Raw genomic sequence first — 9,976 nt, forward strand, 5'->3', positions numbered from 1 at the left:
CGGGACTTTCAACATCACTGTCCCAGTCAGGACACAAGGGGCTCCAGCAGAGCCCTCTCACACTCAGACCACTGTCCTGGCTCAGGCCCCCCTCAACTGGAGTGCTCCAGGGGCCCTCTGCGGGGGTGCTCAGTGTCCTGCTCCCCTGCTGTTGGCAGCTCCTGCTGTAGGGACCGTGATGCCTGCTGCATCCATCGGGGGCACGCGGGCTGGCGAGGGGTACTGGTTCCCAGGCCACACCCTCCCAGCCCCCATTCCAGCAGCCCAGCCGGCTCAGACCGTGGGCCCAGGGAACGACGGGACACATCCACATGGGGCTGGTGGGGAGGGCGGCAAGGCCCCCTCCCAGGCCAAGGCCGCGCCAGAGGACTCCTGTAACCCCAGGAGTGTTTACGACAACTTCCGACGCTGGCAGCGCTTCAAGTCCCTGGCCCGCGGGCACCTGCCCCAGAGTCCTGATGCTGAAGCTCTGTCCTGCTTCCTCATGTGAGTGCCCTCCTTGGGGGATGGAGCTAATCCCACCGCTCCCACACGAAGGGGAACGAAGGACGGACGAGGAGGGCAGCCTATTTAGGGGAACTTGGATGGAGGTCACGTGGGCGACGGCCCAGGCATTCTCAGCAATTTAATTAATGTCCCACTCCGGTTCACGACGTACATTCACCAGCCTTAGGTCAACTGACCCTCAACACCCTGTGAGTCCACCAAACTTGGTTTTTAACAATCACCATCATCTGCACAGAAGACAAAGGCCACAGCGAGTTCCTGGTGTGACATGAGCCACAACTTGGATTTAGGCCTCTGCCTTCACCCGTGATTCCTCCCCGTGTCCTCTCATGCCCAGCACAGGACCTGAGTGCGGATGGCTTCGGGACGTCACATGGAGGGACCCGGGGCAGGGGGGGAGAAGGCACAGGCCACAGGAGGAACCTTACACATGTAGCCCCTCACTCTTCTGGAGAACTCTAGCAAGGAGACTGAGGTAGTCAAGCCACACATTGGGACCTGGCTGGGTCCCCACCACTGGGTTTGGATGCTGCGCAGAGTCGCCTTCTTTATCCCTGAATGCCTCCTAGACAGACAGACGATTCCACTTCATTCGGAGGATGGGAAGATTGTCTGACTCATGTCTGATGCACTCAGCAGAGTCTCTGGCATGTGCTGTCCCTCGTTACTGTTGTTGCCGTTATTATGATGATGATGATGATGATTAATGTCATCACTAAGAACAGGCAACCTAGAATAGGAAACTGCTCCCAAAGTCACATGTCCCACCACAGGGAGTGAGGGGACTGTGAGCCCAGGAGCCCAGGACCGGGGGCTGAGGTGATGGGAGGCAGCGACGTCCGTAGCCAGGAGCGTTCGTCTTTCCCTCCCCAACACCTGCCTCCTTCCACCTGCAGGCCCTCGTGGTTCTGGGGCCATCACATGGAGCACGTATCCTAGTCCACGGGACACGGGACATGGCTGCATACCTGCCCCGCTCCCACACTGGCTGCTCTCCACGGAAAGCTGCACACAGTGTATAAATTAAAGGGGCCCCCAAATCCTTGTCCCCAATGATTTCAATGTCCCCCACATCCTGAGCAGTCGGAGTTCCCCTTCGACCAAAGTCCCAGGTGCCCTAGGCTGTCCTGAGTCCCTAAATGGAGCCCCCCAGGCCTTGCCCGGTCAGCTCAGGCACCGGTCTCCTTTGGCTCTGGATCCGCGCTCCTGCTCTTCACGCTGAGGGACTCTGAGGCTGTGTCCCCAAGGGCTGCCTCTCTAGAGAGTCACCAGGAGCTGATTAAATGCTCAGTCCTGGGGCCTTGGAACGTGCATTTTAACCTTCCCTTCCCGGTCATTCTAGGCACTTCCCGGTCAGCTCAGGCTGCCATAACAAAACGCCACAGGCCAGGTGCTTTAGACAACAGACTTTCATGTCTCCCAGCTCAGGAAGCGGAAGTCCCAGATGAGGTCCCGGCAGATTCAGTTCCGGGCAAGGACTTTCCGCCTGGCTTTCGATGGCTGTGTCCTCACATCACAGGGAGTTCTGCTGTCTTTTCCTCTTCTCACACTCACAGGGACACAAATCCCATCACGGGGCCTCCTAGTTATCTAATCTAAACCTGATGATCCCCAAAGGCTCCACCTCCAAATACCATCACATTGCAAGTTAGGGCTACAACCTGTGAATTTGGGGGACACACACATTCAGTCCATAACACACAATAATAGTGAGGCCTCAAAGGGAAGTCAGAGAGGCCAAGCAGTCCCTTGGTGCTGAGGTTGACACATGTTGGCTCTCCTGGAGGCTGAAGAGCCCACACTGGGAGGACAGGGACAGGTGACAGGACAGGTGTGATGTGGAGAGACACGGGTGTGGGCCGGTCAGCTGGGATGGAAGGAGGGCACGTGCACTGTGACTGACCCTGAGGACTTACAGCCCAGTGCTTCGATCCCTGGCCCGGCTGAAGCCCACCATGAGCCTAGAGGACGGAGTGCGGCGGGCCATGCAGGAATGGCAGGGCACGAGCAGTTACGACCGCAGGAACTATTACGACATGGCAGCAAAGTGAGTCAGGGAGGCAGGGCCTGAGGGGCTGTGGGGCGGGCTGAGGGTGGGTGAAAAGGGGGAGGGGGGCTGGTGCGGTGGGCTCATCGGCAGGGATGCCATGAGGAGGGGGATCCGCTAGGTCCGGCCCCTCCCTGGGGACCTGCCTCCCCCGGGGAAGCTCTCCACCCACCTGGGTCCCACCCCGGAATCTCCACCCTCCCCTGGCCTCGGGTCTACCCCTGCCCTGATGCTGAAATGAGGACGGGGAAGAGTAACCAGCACAGCCCAGTAGGGGTCGGCTCCAGCTGTGGGGACCCTGCAGAAGGGAAGCTAGTGACTACTGGCCAAGTTGGGACCACGTCTCCTCATGAAAAGTGGCCAGAAATGGGTCACCTGCCATCCCAGAATGGGCTGGGGTAGAAGAGCTTGGGCAGGGGAAGCCAGCACCTCACACACCCCCAGACACGTCTCTGGCCTCCCTGCCTTTGCTGCACGGCAATCCACTCCGTGAACACCAATCACCCTCACAGAAAATGCACCCTCTCCTCTCAGCTTAGCTCCCACTTCCTGCAACATCTCCGGGGCCCTTGTCTCCCAGGCTATTGTCAGGGGCTCACAGTACCAGCCCAGGATTCCTGGATCCGGGCAAGGATTCCTCATGTCATTTGCAGTCAGTCACATCCCTGACCGAGCTTCTGGCTGTCAGCTCTTCTGAGTGGCCCTGGGCAGGGATAGGAGGAGCAGGGTCCCCTGAGGGCCGGGCCTGGGTCACACAGGCCTTGATTCAGGAAGCCCCCCTGGATGTTTTCTGCCCTGCAGGTGTAGGTGAGCCAGCGTACCCCTGCAACTGCTCTGCAGGTGGGGGAGCAGCCCGGCCCACCCAAAGCCCTTCCTCCCCCATCCCTGGCCAGGCCTCCCTCTCAGCATGGCTATGGCTCTCCCCTCTACCCGCCAGGTTCATGGAACTTGAAGCTGAGGAGGAGATGCAGCTCCGGATGCGGCAGTGTGTGAAGGGGCCCCAGGGCCTACCTCCTCCAGCCCCGCCAAAGCTTGCTCCTCCAGGGCCACCAGTCCCCAACGCTGTGCCACGGTCAGGTACGGCAAGCATATTCCCACAGGAGCCAACGCAAAGGCCGAAGGGGGCCTGCGGAGGCCTTGTGCCCTCATCTTGTCCCTTTCCTGCAAGGGGAGGGAGCACCTGCTCTTTCAGTGAGAGCAGCCAGTGAGAACCTGGGGCTCCACTGCCCTGGATCAAGAACTAGGTATTGGCCTGATCCAGTAGTTTCATAGCCGCTATCGGCCTTGGCTGTCCAGGACCCAGTGTACACTCTTCCCGGGAAGCGGTGCTGGGTGCGGAGGAGTCCCAGAATCTTGGTGGCCCCAAAGTCTTTTCAGGTAACTCAGTCTCACATGACCCACCTCGGGTAGTGTATCCTCCCACGGGGCCTGACGTCCAGCCTGGACCCATTTCATGGCCCTCAGTTCCAACCTCCCCCAGTGTGGCTGGAGGTGGCCGCGGCAGCCCAGCCACGCACCTGTCCTCCCTCCTGTCCTAGGGTGCGCTCCCAGGAAGGCTGGCCGCAGGGCACCATCCACTCGCCCGCTGTCACGCAGACCCCAGCAGCTGCCCCAGGCCAAGGCACCCAAGGAGATCCCACCAGAAGCTGTCCAGGAGTATGTGGATATCACGGAGGCACTGCTGGGGCCTCATGCAAATTGGGAGGGTGGAGATATCGAGGAGCAGCAGGAGCAGGACGGGACTGACCCTGACCCAGATCTCCTGAGCTACATTAACAAGCTGTGCTCCCAGGAAGACTTCATCACCAAGGTGGGCTGGCCTGGAGCCCTCGTGTGGGGAGGTTTTCTGGGGAACGGCAGTCCCAGCCCCACGGATTTCAGTTCTACTCATCCCTCAGCTACGGAGCAGTGTGTGTGTGAGAGACAGAGAAAGTCTGTGTATAGCTGCTAGTGGCCATGAGTTAGAACGACCCTGCTGTGTGGACAGGAGAGACAGGCATTACTTTCTGCTTCTCCTCGAGGTCCCCCTGGCTGCAGTTCAATCCCTGCCAAAGACACTCACGCCCCTTTCCCCCTGCTCCAGGTGGAGGCCATCGTCCACCCCCGATTCCTGGCAGCTTTGCTTTCCCCAGACCCAAACTTGGATCCCTTGGCTCTGACTGAGGTGCTGGAGCAGGAAGAAGGACTCACCCTAGCACAGGTAACACAGGGGAGGCAGGGACACCAGGTCACCCAGGCGAGGGAGGGACACCAGGGCACCCAGGGGAGAGAGGGCCACCAGATCACCCAGGGGAGGGAAGGGCACCAGGCAGACCAGGGGGAAGACGTGCCCCTGTGCCCCTGAAGCCCACGTCATTTTGTCTAGTCTTACCCTGCTGGAGGTGCATGGCCTCCTGAGGGGAACTGCCTGGGTCAGAGAGGAGTAGGTGCAAAAGAGCAGGAAGGAGAGGACAGAGCCAGGGAGGGAGGGCAGGGGGCGAAGCTGGAAGGAGGCCCAGCAGGGCACAGCACAGTCACAGTCCCTGCCTCTGACACCAAGCCAAGCGTCCTCTCACCTTCGCCACCTCCCGCCCAAATGCAGGGTCTCCACCATCCTGCCAGCCCCTCCCCACACCTGGGGCAGAGCCAGTGAGTGCCACTTTGCTCCCCCCAGCTGGTGGAAAAGCGCCTCGTGGCCCCAAATGAGGCAGAAGGTGTGGGGGCCACCCCAGGTCATGGCACACCCCAGTTGGAGTCACATCCTAAGACTGCAGCTGGCCAAGGAGGAGAGAGAGATGACCATGGCCCCCAAGGAGGGGTCGTCACAGAAACCTGCCCAGCAGAGGCGGCTTCCCATGACCCTCGACAGCGCAGCCGAGACAACACCGACCTGCCCAGGCCCAAGGAGCCTGCCCTCTGGCCAGGTCATCAGGAGTCACGCAAGCTGAGGGCTGCCCATCTCAGCTCCCCTCCCCAGGGCCACAGACCCTCCTCGCCTGGTCTCAGGGGAGCCTGTCCTGTTATGCCCGCGCAGGGCCCGGCAGCCAGGTCCAGTGAGGTCGAGGAGGACCTCCCCAGCCTGGACTTCTTCCTGACCTTGCAGTGCAACCTGCAGCCCTGGGGGCTGTCCCTGAGCCCCGTCCCTGCTCTGCGTCCGGCTCGCCCCTCACGTCCTCAAAAGAGGAGGGGCGACCCACTGGTCTCTGGGAGGAGGAAGCAGCAGCACTGGTGCCAGCCCCTCTGGACTGGATTTGACCCTCACTGCATCCTGCAGCCCGAGGGATCCCAAGCTCCCATCACCCAGTGCTGACCCAGCTGCTCCTCAGCTATGGGCAGGGTCGGGGAGGCAAGACAGGGGAGAGAGGGTGGGGGGGGGTCTGGATGGGGGATCAGGGTGGGGGAGAGGGGAGGCAGCACGTTGGGGGCGTTGTATGTAATAGGGGTTTGTAGATAATTGTGAATAAATGTGGTATTGTTGGGAAATGCCCTGGGACTACTGCCTCTGTTCTCACGTCTGTGCCACTAAGTGGAGACAGGCCTGTGGGCAAGGAAGGATCTGGGAGATGCCAGGCTCCAAGGACCCACCGGTGCCCGACCATCACCTTCTTCTCTAGATTCTGAGACCTGATTCCTCCCCCAGGGCCCATGTGGGATCCTTGACTAAAAGGGTGTCGGCCCCCACATGCAGAGCTGTGGTCATGGGGTGGGGGTGTCCCAGCAACAGTGGCAGGTGGGCAAAGCCGTCCAGCACCACGGTGGCCTGGCTGTCTGCTGGGGGAGGAAGGGGCCGTGTCTGGGCGTCTCCCGCCCATCCACCCACGGAGCTCGCTGCTTAGCCCCCAGATGCTCCTCTGCACCTTTCCTCCCCTGTCCCACGTCAGCAGCATCCATGTCCCACCCGCCCCTGTGCCTTTGTGAAGTGGGAAGGAAGTTAACTCTTGGTGGCGGGTCACCTGGCTGCTGCCCCTCCTATTCCCAGGTGGGTCTCCACATTGGAGAAGGCCTCAGAGCTTGGCTAGATTAAGGCGGTGTGGTGTGAAGCTGCACACCACGGCCCTCAAGCCCAGAAACTTCCAGAACATCATGCCATGAAGGTCCTCGTTGGTGGCATCCTCACGGGAAGCCACTATTGTCCCTGCTGTCCAGCTCAGCACGCACATCAGGCGCTGAGGGAAAACGTGGGGATCGAAGGCTGGAGCCCTGGACCCACTCCTCACTAGTTCCCTGACTCTTCCACATTCAGAGCTGTCCTCAGGAGCCCCTCTTAGGTTTCAGGAATGTGGAGCAAGTCATGTTTGGAGGGGACTTGGCCCATGCCCTAGTACGTGAGGGCACTCAGTCGGGCACGGGCATCATCTCGGTCACACCTCGGGGCTTCTGCTGCTACTCCTGTCCTCACCACCTGACCCTTTTGTGGTTGAACAGTTCCCAGGAGGAGGCAGAACCTCTGCTTCCCCAGCACCGTGCCCTGCCTCAACCTTACAATCTGCCCCTGACCCTGCACACTGGGGCCGGCTGGAGGGCTGTTACAGTCTCAATGTTGTGTCCGCCAAATCCGTATGTTGAAGCCCTAAGCCCCATCGTGATGGTATCTGGGGGTGGTGCCTTTGGGAGGTTGTTTGGGTAAGAGGAGATCATAGGGTGGAGCCCTAATGATGGAGATTAGCACCCTTATAAGAAGAGGGGGAGACACCAGAACTCTCTCTTCCCCCTGTGATGACACAGCAGGAAAGGGAAATCAAACCGGAAAACCAACAGTTATAACTCTCACCATGGTCCACAGATTCTCAGTAATGAGTCTCGATATTAATTCCATAGTATCTAACTTTCACCTATACTTTAGAGAAGTGTAAAATTCCCCGAACTTGAGGCCGGCTAGGTGTTGTGAGCGGTCATGTTTTCAAATGCAAGTTCAAGTTCTCCTGACTTTGGATTGGACTGAGGAGGAACATGGACAGACACCAGACAATAGCTAATGCATGCTGCAAGGAGCCAGTTGGCCAAATCTCCATCTCTCTCCAGTAACTGCTTGATAGCCTTTACTTACTATAAAGCCGTCTCGAGTGACTCCGGGGGTTCATAAAGGTAAATGAGAAGTAGTCACCCAACTTGGTGTGAGAATACTGCATGCAAATGACAGTGAGAAATCGAGGCTGTCTGGACCACAGCCCTCTGAAACCTCATTCACTATGGCAACTGCATTATTTTAAATGGAGACAGCAAAGTAACTAGGTCCTACATCCAGAAGCTACAAGATTAGCTCACCAGTGAACTGGCAGTTTGAGAGTGGTGGGAGTTCCAAAGCTCCGTAAAGACTTGGTACCTTCTACAGATTTGTAGTATAGTTTGAAGTCAGGTAGTATAATGCCTCTGGTTTTGTTTTGTTTTATTTTATTTTATTTTTTTATTTGTTTATTTATTCATTTATTTATTTATTTATTTTTCTGCTCAGGACTGCTTTGGCTATTGGGGTCTTTTGCTCTTCCATATGAATTTAGGATTGCTTTTTCTATTTCTGTGACGAATGTCATTGGTATTTTGATGGGGATTGCGCCGAATCTGTAGATCACTTTTGGTATTACGGACATTTTCACAACATTAATTCTTCCAATCCATGAACAAGGAATGTCTTTCCACCTCTTGGTGTCCTCTTTCTTTCGGCAGAGTTTTGTAGTTCTCATTGTAGAGATCTTTCACCTCTTTGGCTAAATTTATTCCTAGGTATTTTATTCTTTTCATAGTTATCGTAAAGGGGCTGGCTTTCTTGATTTTTTTTTTTTTTTCCTGCTTATTTGTTGTTGCTGTATGAGAATGTTACCAATTTTGGGGCACTGATTTCGTATCCCGCACGGTACTGAATTTTCTCAGGAGCTCTAGGAGTTTTTTGGTAGAGGTTATGGATTTTTCTATATATAGGATCACGTCCAATCCCGTGACAAGTGACGGTTTGATTTTGTCTTTTCCAATGAGGATGCCCTTTACTTCTTTCTCTTGCCTGATTGCTCTGGCTAGTACTTCCAATACTATGTTAAATGGGAGTGGTGAGAGTGAGCATCCTTCTCTTACTCCTGCTCTTGAAGGAAAAGCTTTCAATCTTTCCCCATTCAGGACGATGTTGGCAGTGTGATCGTCATATATGGCTTTTGTTGGATTGAGATATTTTCCTTCGATAGCTACTTAGTTAAGGGTCTTTATCGAGAAGGGATGATGCTGAATTTTCTCAAATGCTTTTTCTGCATCTCTTGAGATAATCATATAGTTTTTATCCTTGCTTTTGTTGACGTGGTGTATCACATTTATTGATATATGTCTGTTGAACCATCCTTGCATCCCTGGGATGAAACCCACATGATCACAGTGTATAATCTTTGTGATGTGCTGTTGTACTCTGTTTGCTAATATCTTGTTGGAGATTTTTGTGTCTATGTTCATCAAGGTTACTGACGTGTAATTTTTTGTTGTCGTTGTGTCTTTGTCTGATTTGGGGATCAGGATGATGCTGGCTTCATAGAATTAATTTAGGAGGATGGCCTCTGTTTCAATTTCTTGGAATAGTTTGAAAAGGAGTGCTGTTAATTCTTCTTTAAAGCTTTGGTAGAATGCAGCAGTGAAGCCATCTGGTCCTGGGCTTTTCTGTGTTGGGCTACTGTTGATGACTGCATCAGTCTCATTGCTTCTTATTGGTCTCTCCAGGTTTTGCATTTCTCCTTGGTTCAGTCTCAGTAGTTTGCGTGTGTTCAGAAAGCTATCCATCCCCTCCAGGTTTTCAAATTTGTTGGAGTATAGTTGCTCCTAACAACCTCTAATGATTCTTTGTATTTCTGTGGAATCGGTTGCAATGTCTCCTTTTCCATTTCTGATTTTTGTTATGTGGGCCTTCTCTCTTCTTTTTTAAGTAGGCTGGCCAACAGCTTGTGTAGTTTGTTTTTCCCCTAAAAAGGCCAACTTTTTGCTTCATTGATTTTTTGCATCATTCTTTTGGTCTCTACTTCATTTAGTTCGACTCTGACCTTAATTACTGCTTTCCATCTACTAGTTCTGGGATAAGAGTGTTTTTGTTTTTCTACTTATTTGAGATTGAATGTTAGGTTATTTGAAGTGTTTCCATTCTTTCGACGTAAAATAAGCACTTATTACTGGCCACTTATCTTTGACAAAGCCACCGAGAATATACACTGTGGAAAGGACATCTTCAATAAACAGTGCTGGGGAAACTGGATATCCGTGTGTAGAAAAATCAAACTAGGCCCATACCTTTCACCGTACACAAAATCAACTCAAAAGGGATTAAAGACTCAACTATAACAACTGAAACTAGAAAACTCCTAGACGAAAACACAGGGGACATACTTCAGGATGTAGGACTGGGCCAAGACTTTATGAATAAAACCCCAAAAGCACAAGCAATAAAAGTAAACAAATTGCATTATATCGAACCATAAA

The sequence above is a fragment of the Cynocephalus volans genome, chromosome 6 (assembly GCF_027409185.1).
Source record: "Cynocephalus volans isolate mCynVol1 chromosome 6, mCynVol1.pri, whole genome shotgun sequence".
Lineage (NCBI taxonomy): Eukaryota > Metazoa > Chordata > Mammalia > Dermoptera > Cynocephalidae > Cynocephalus > Cynocephalus volans.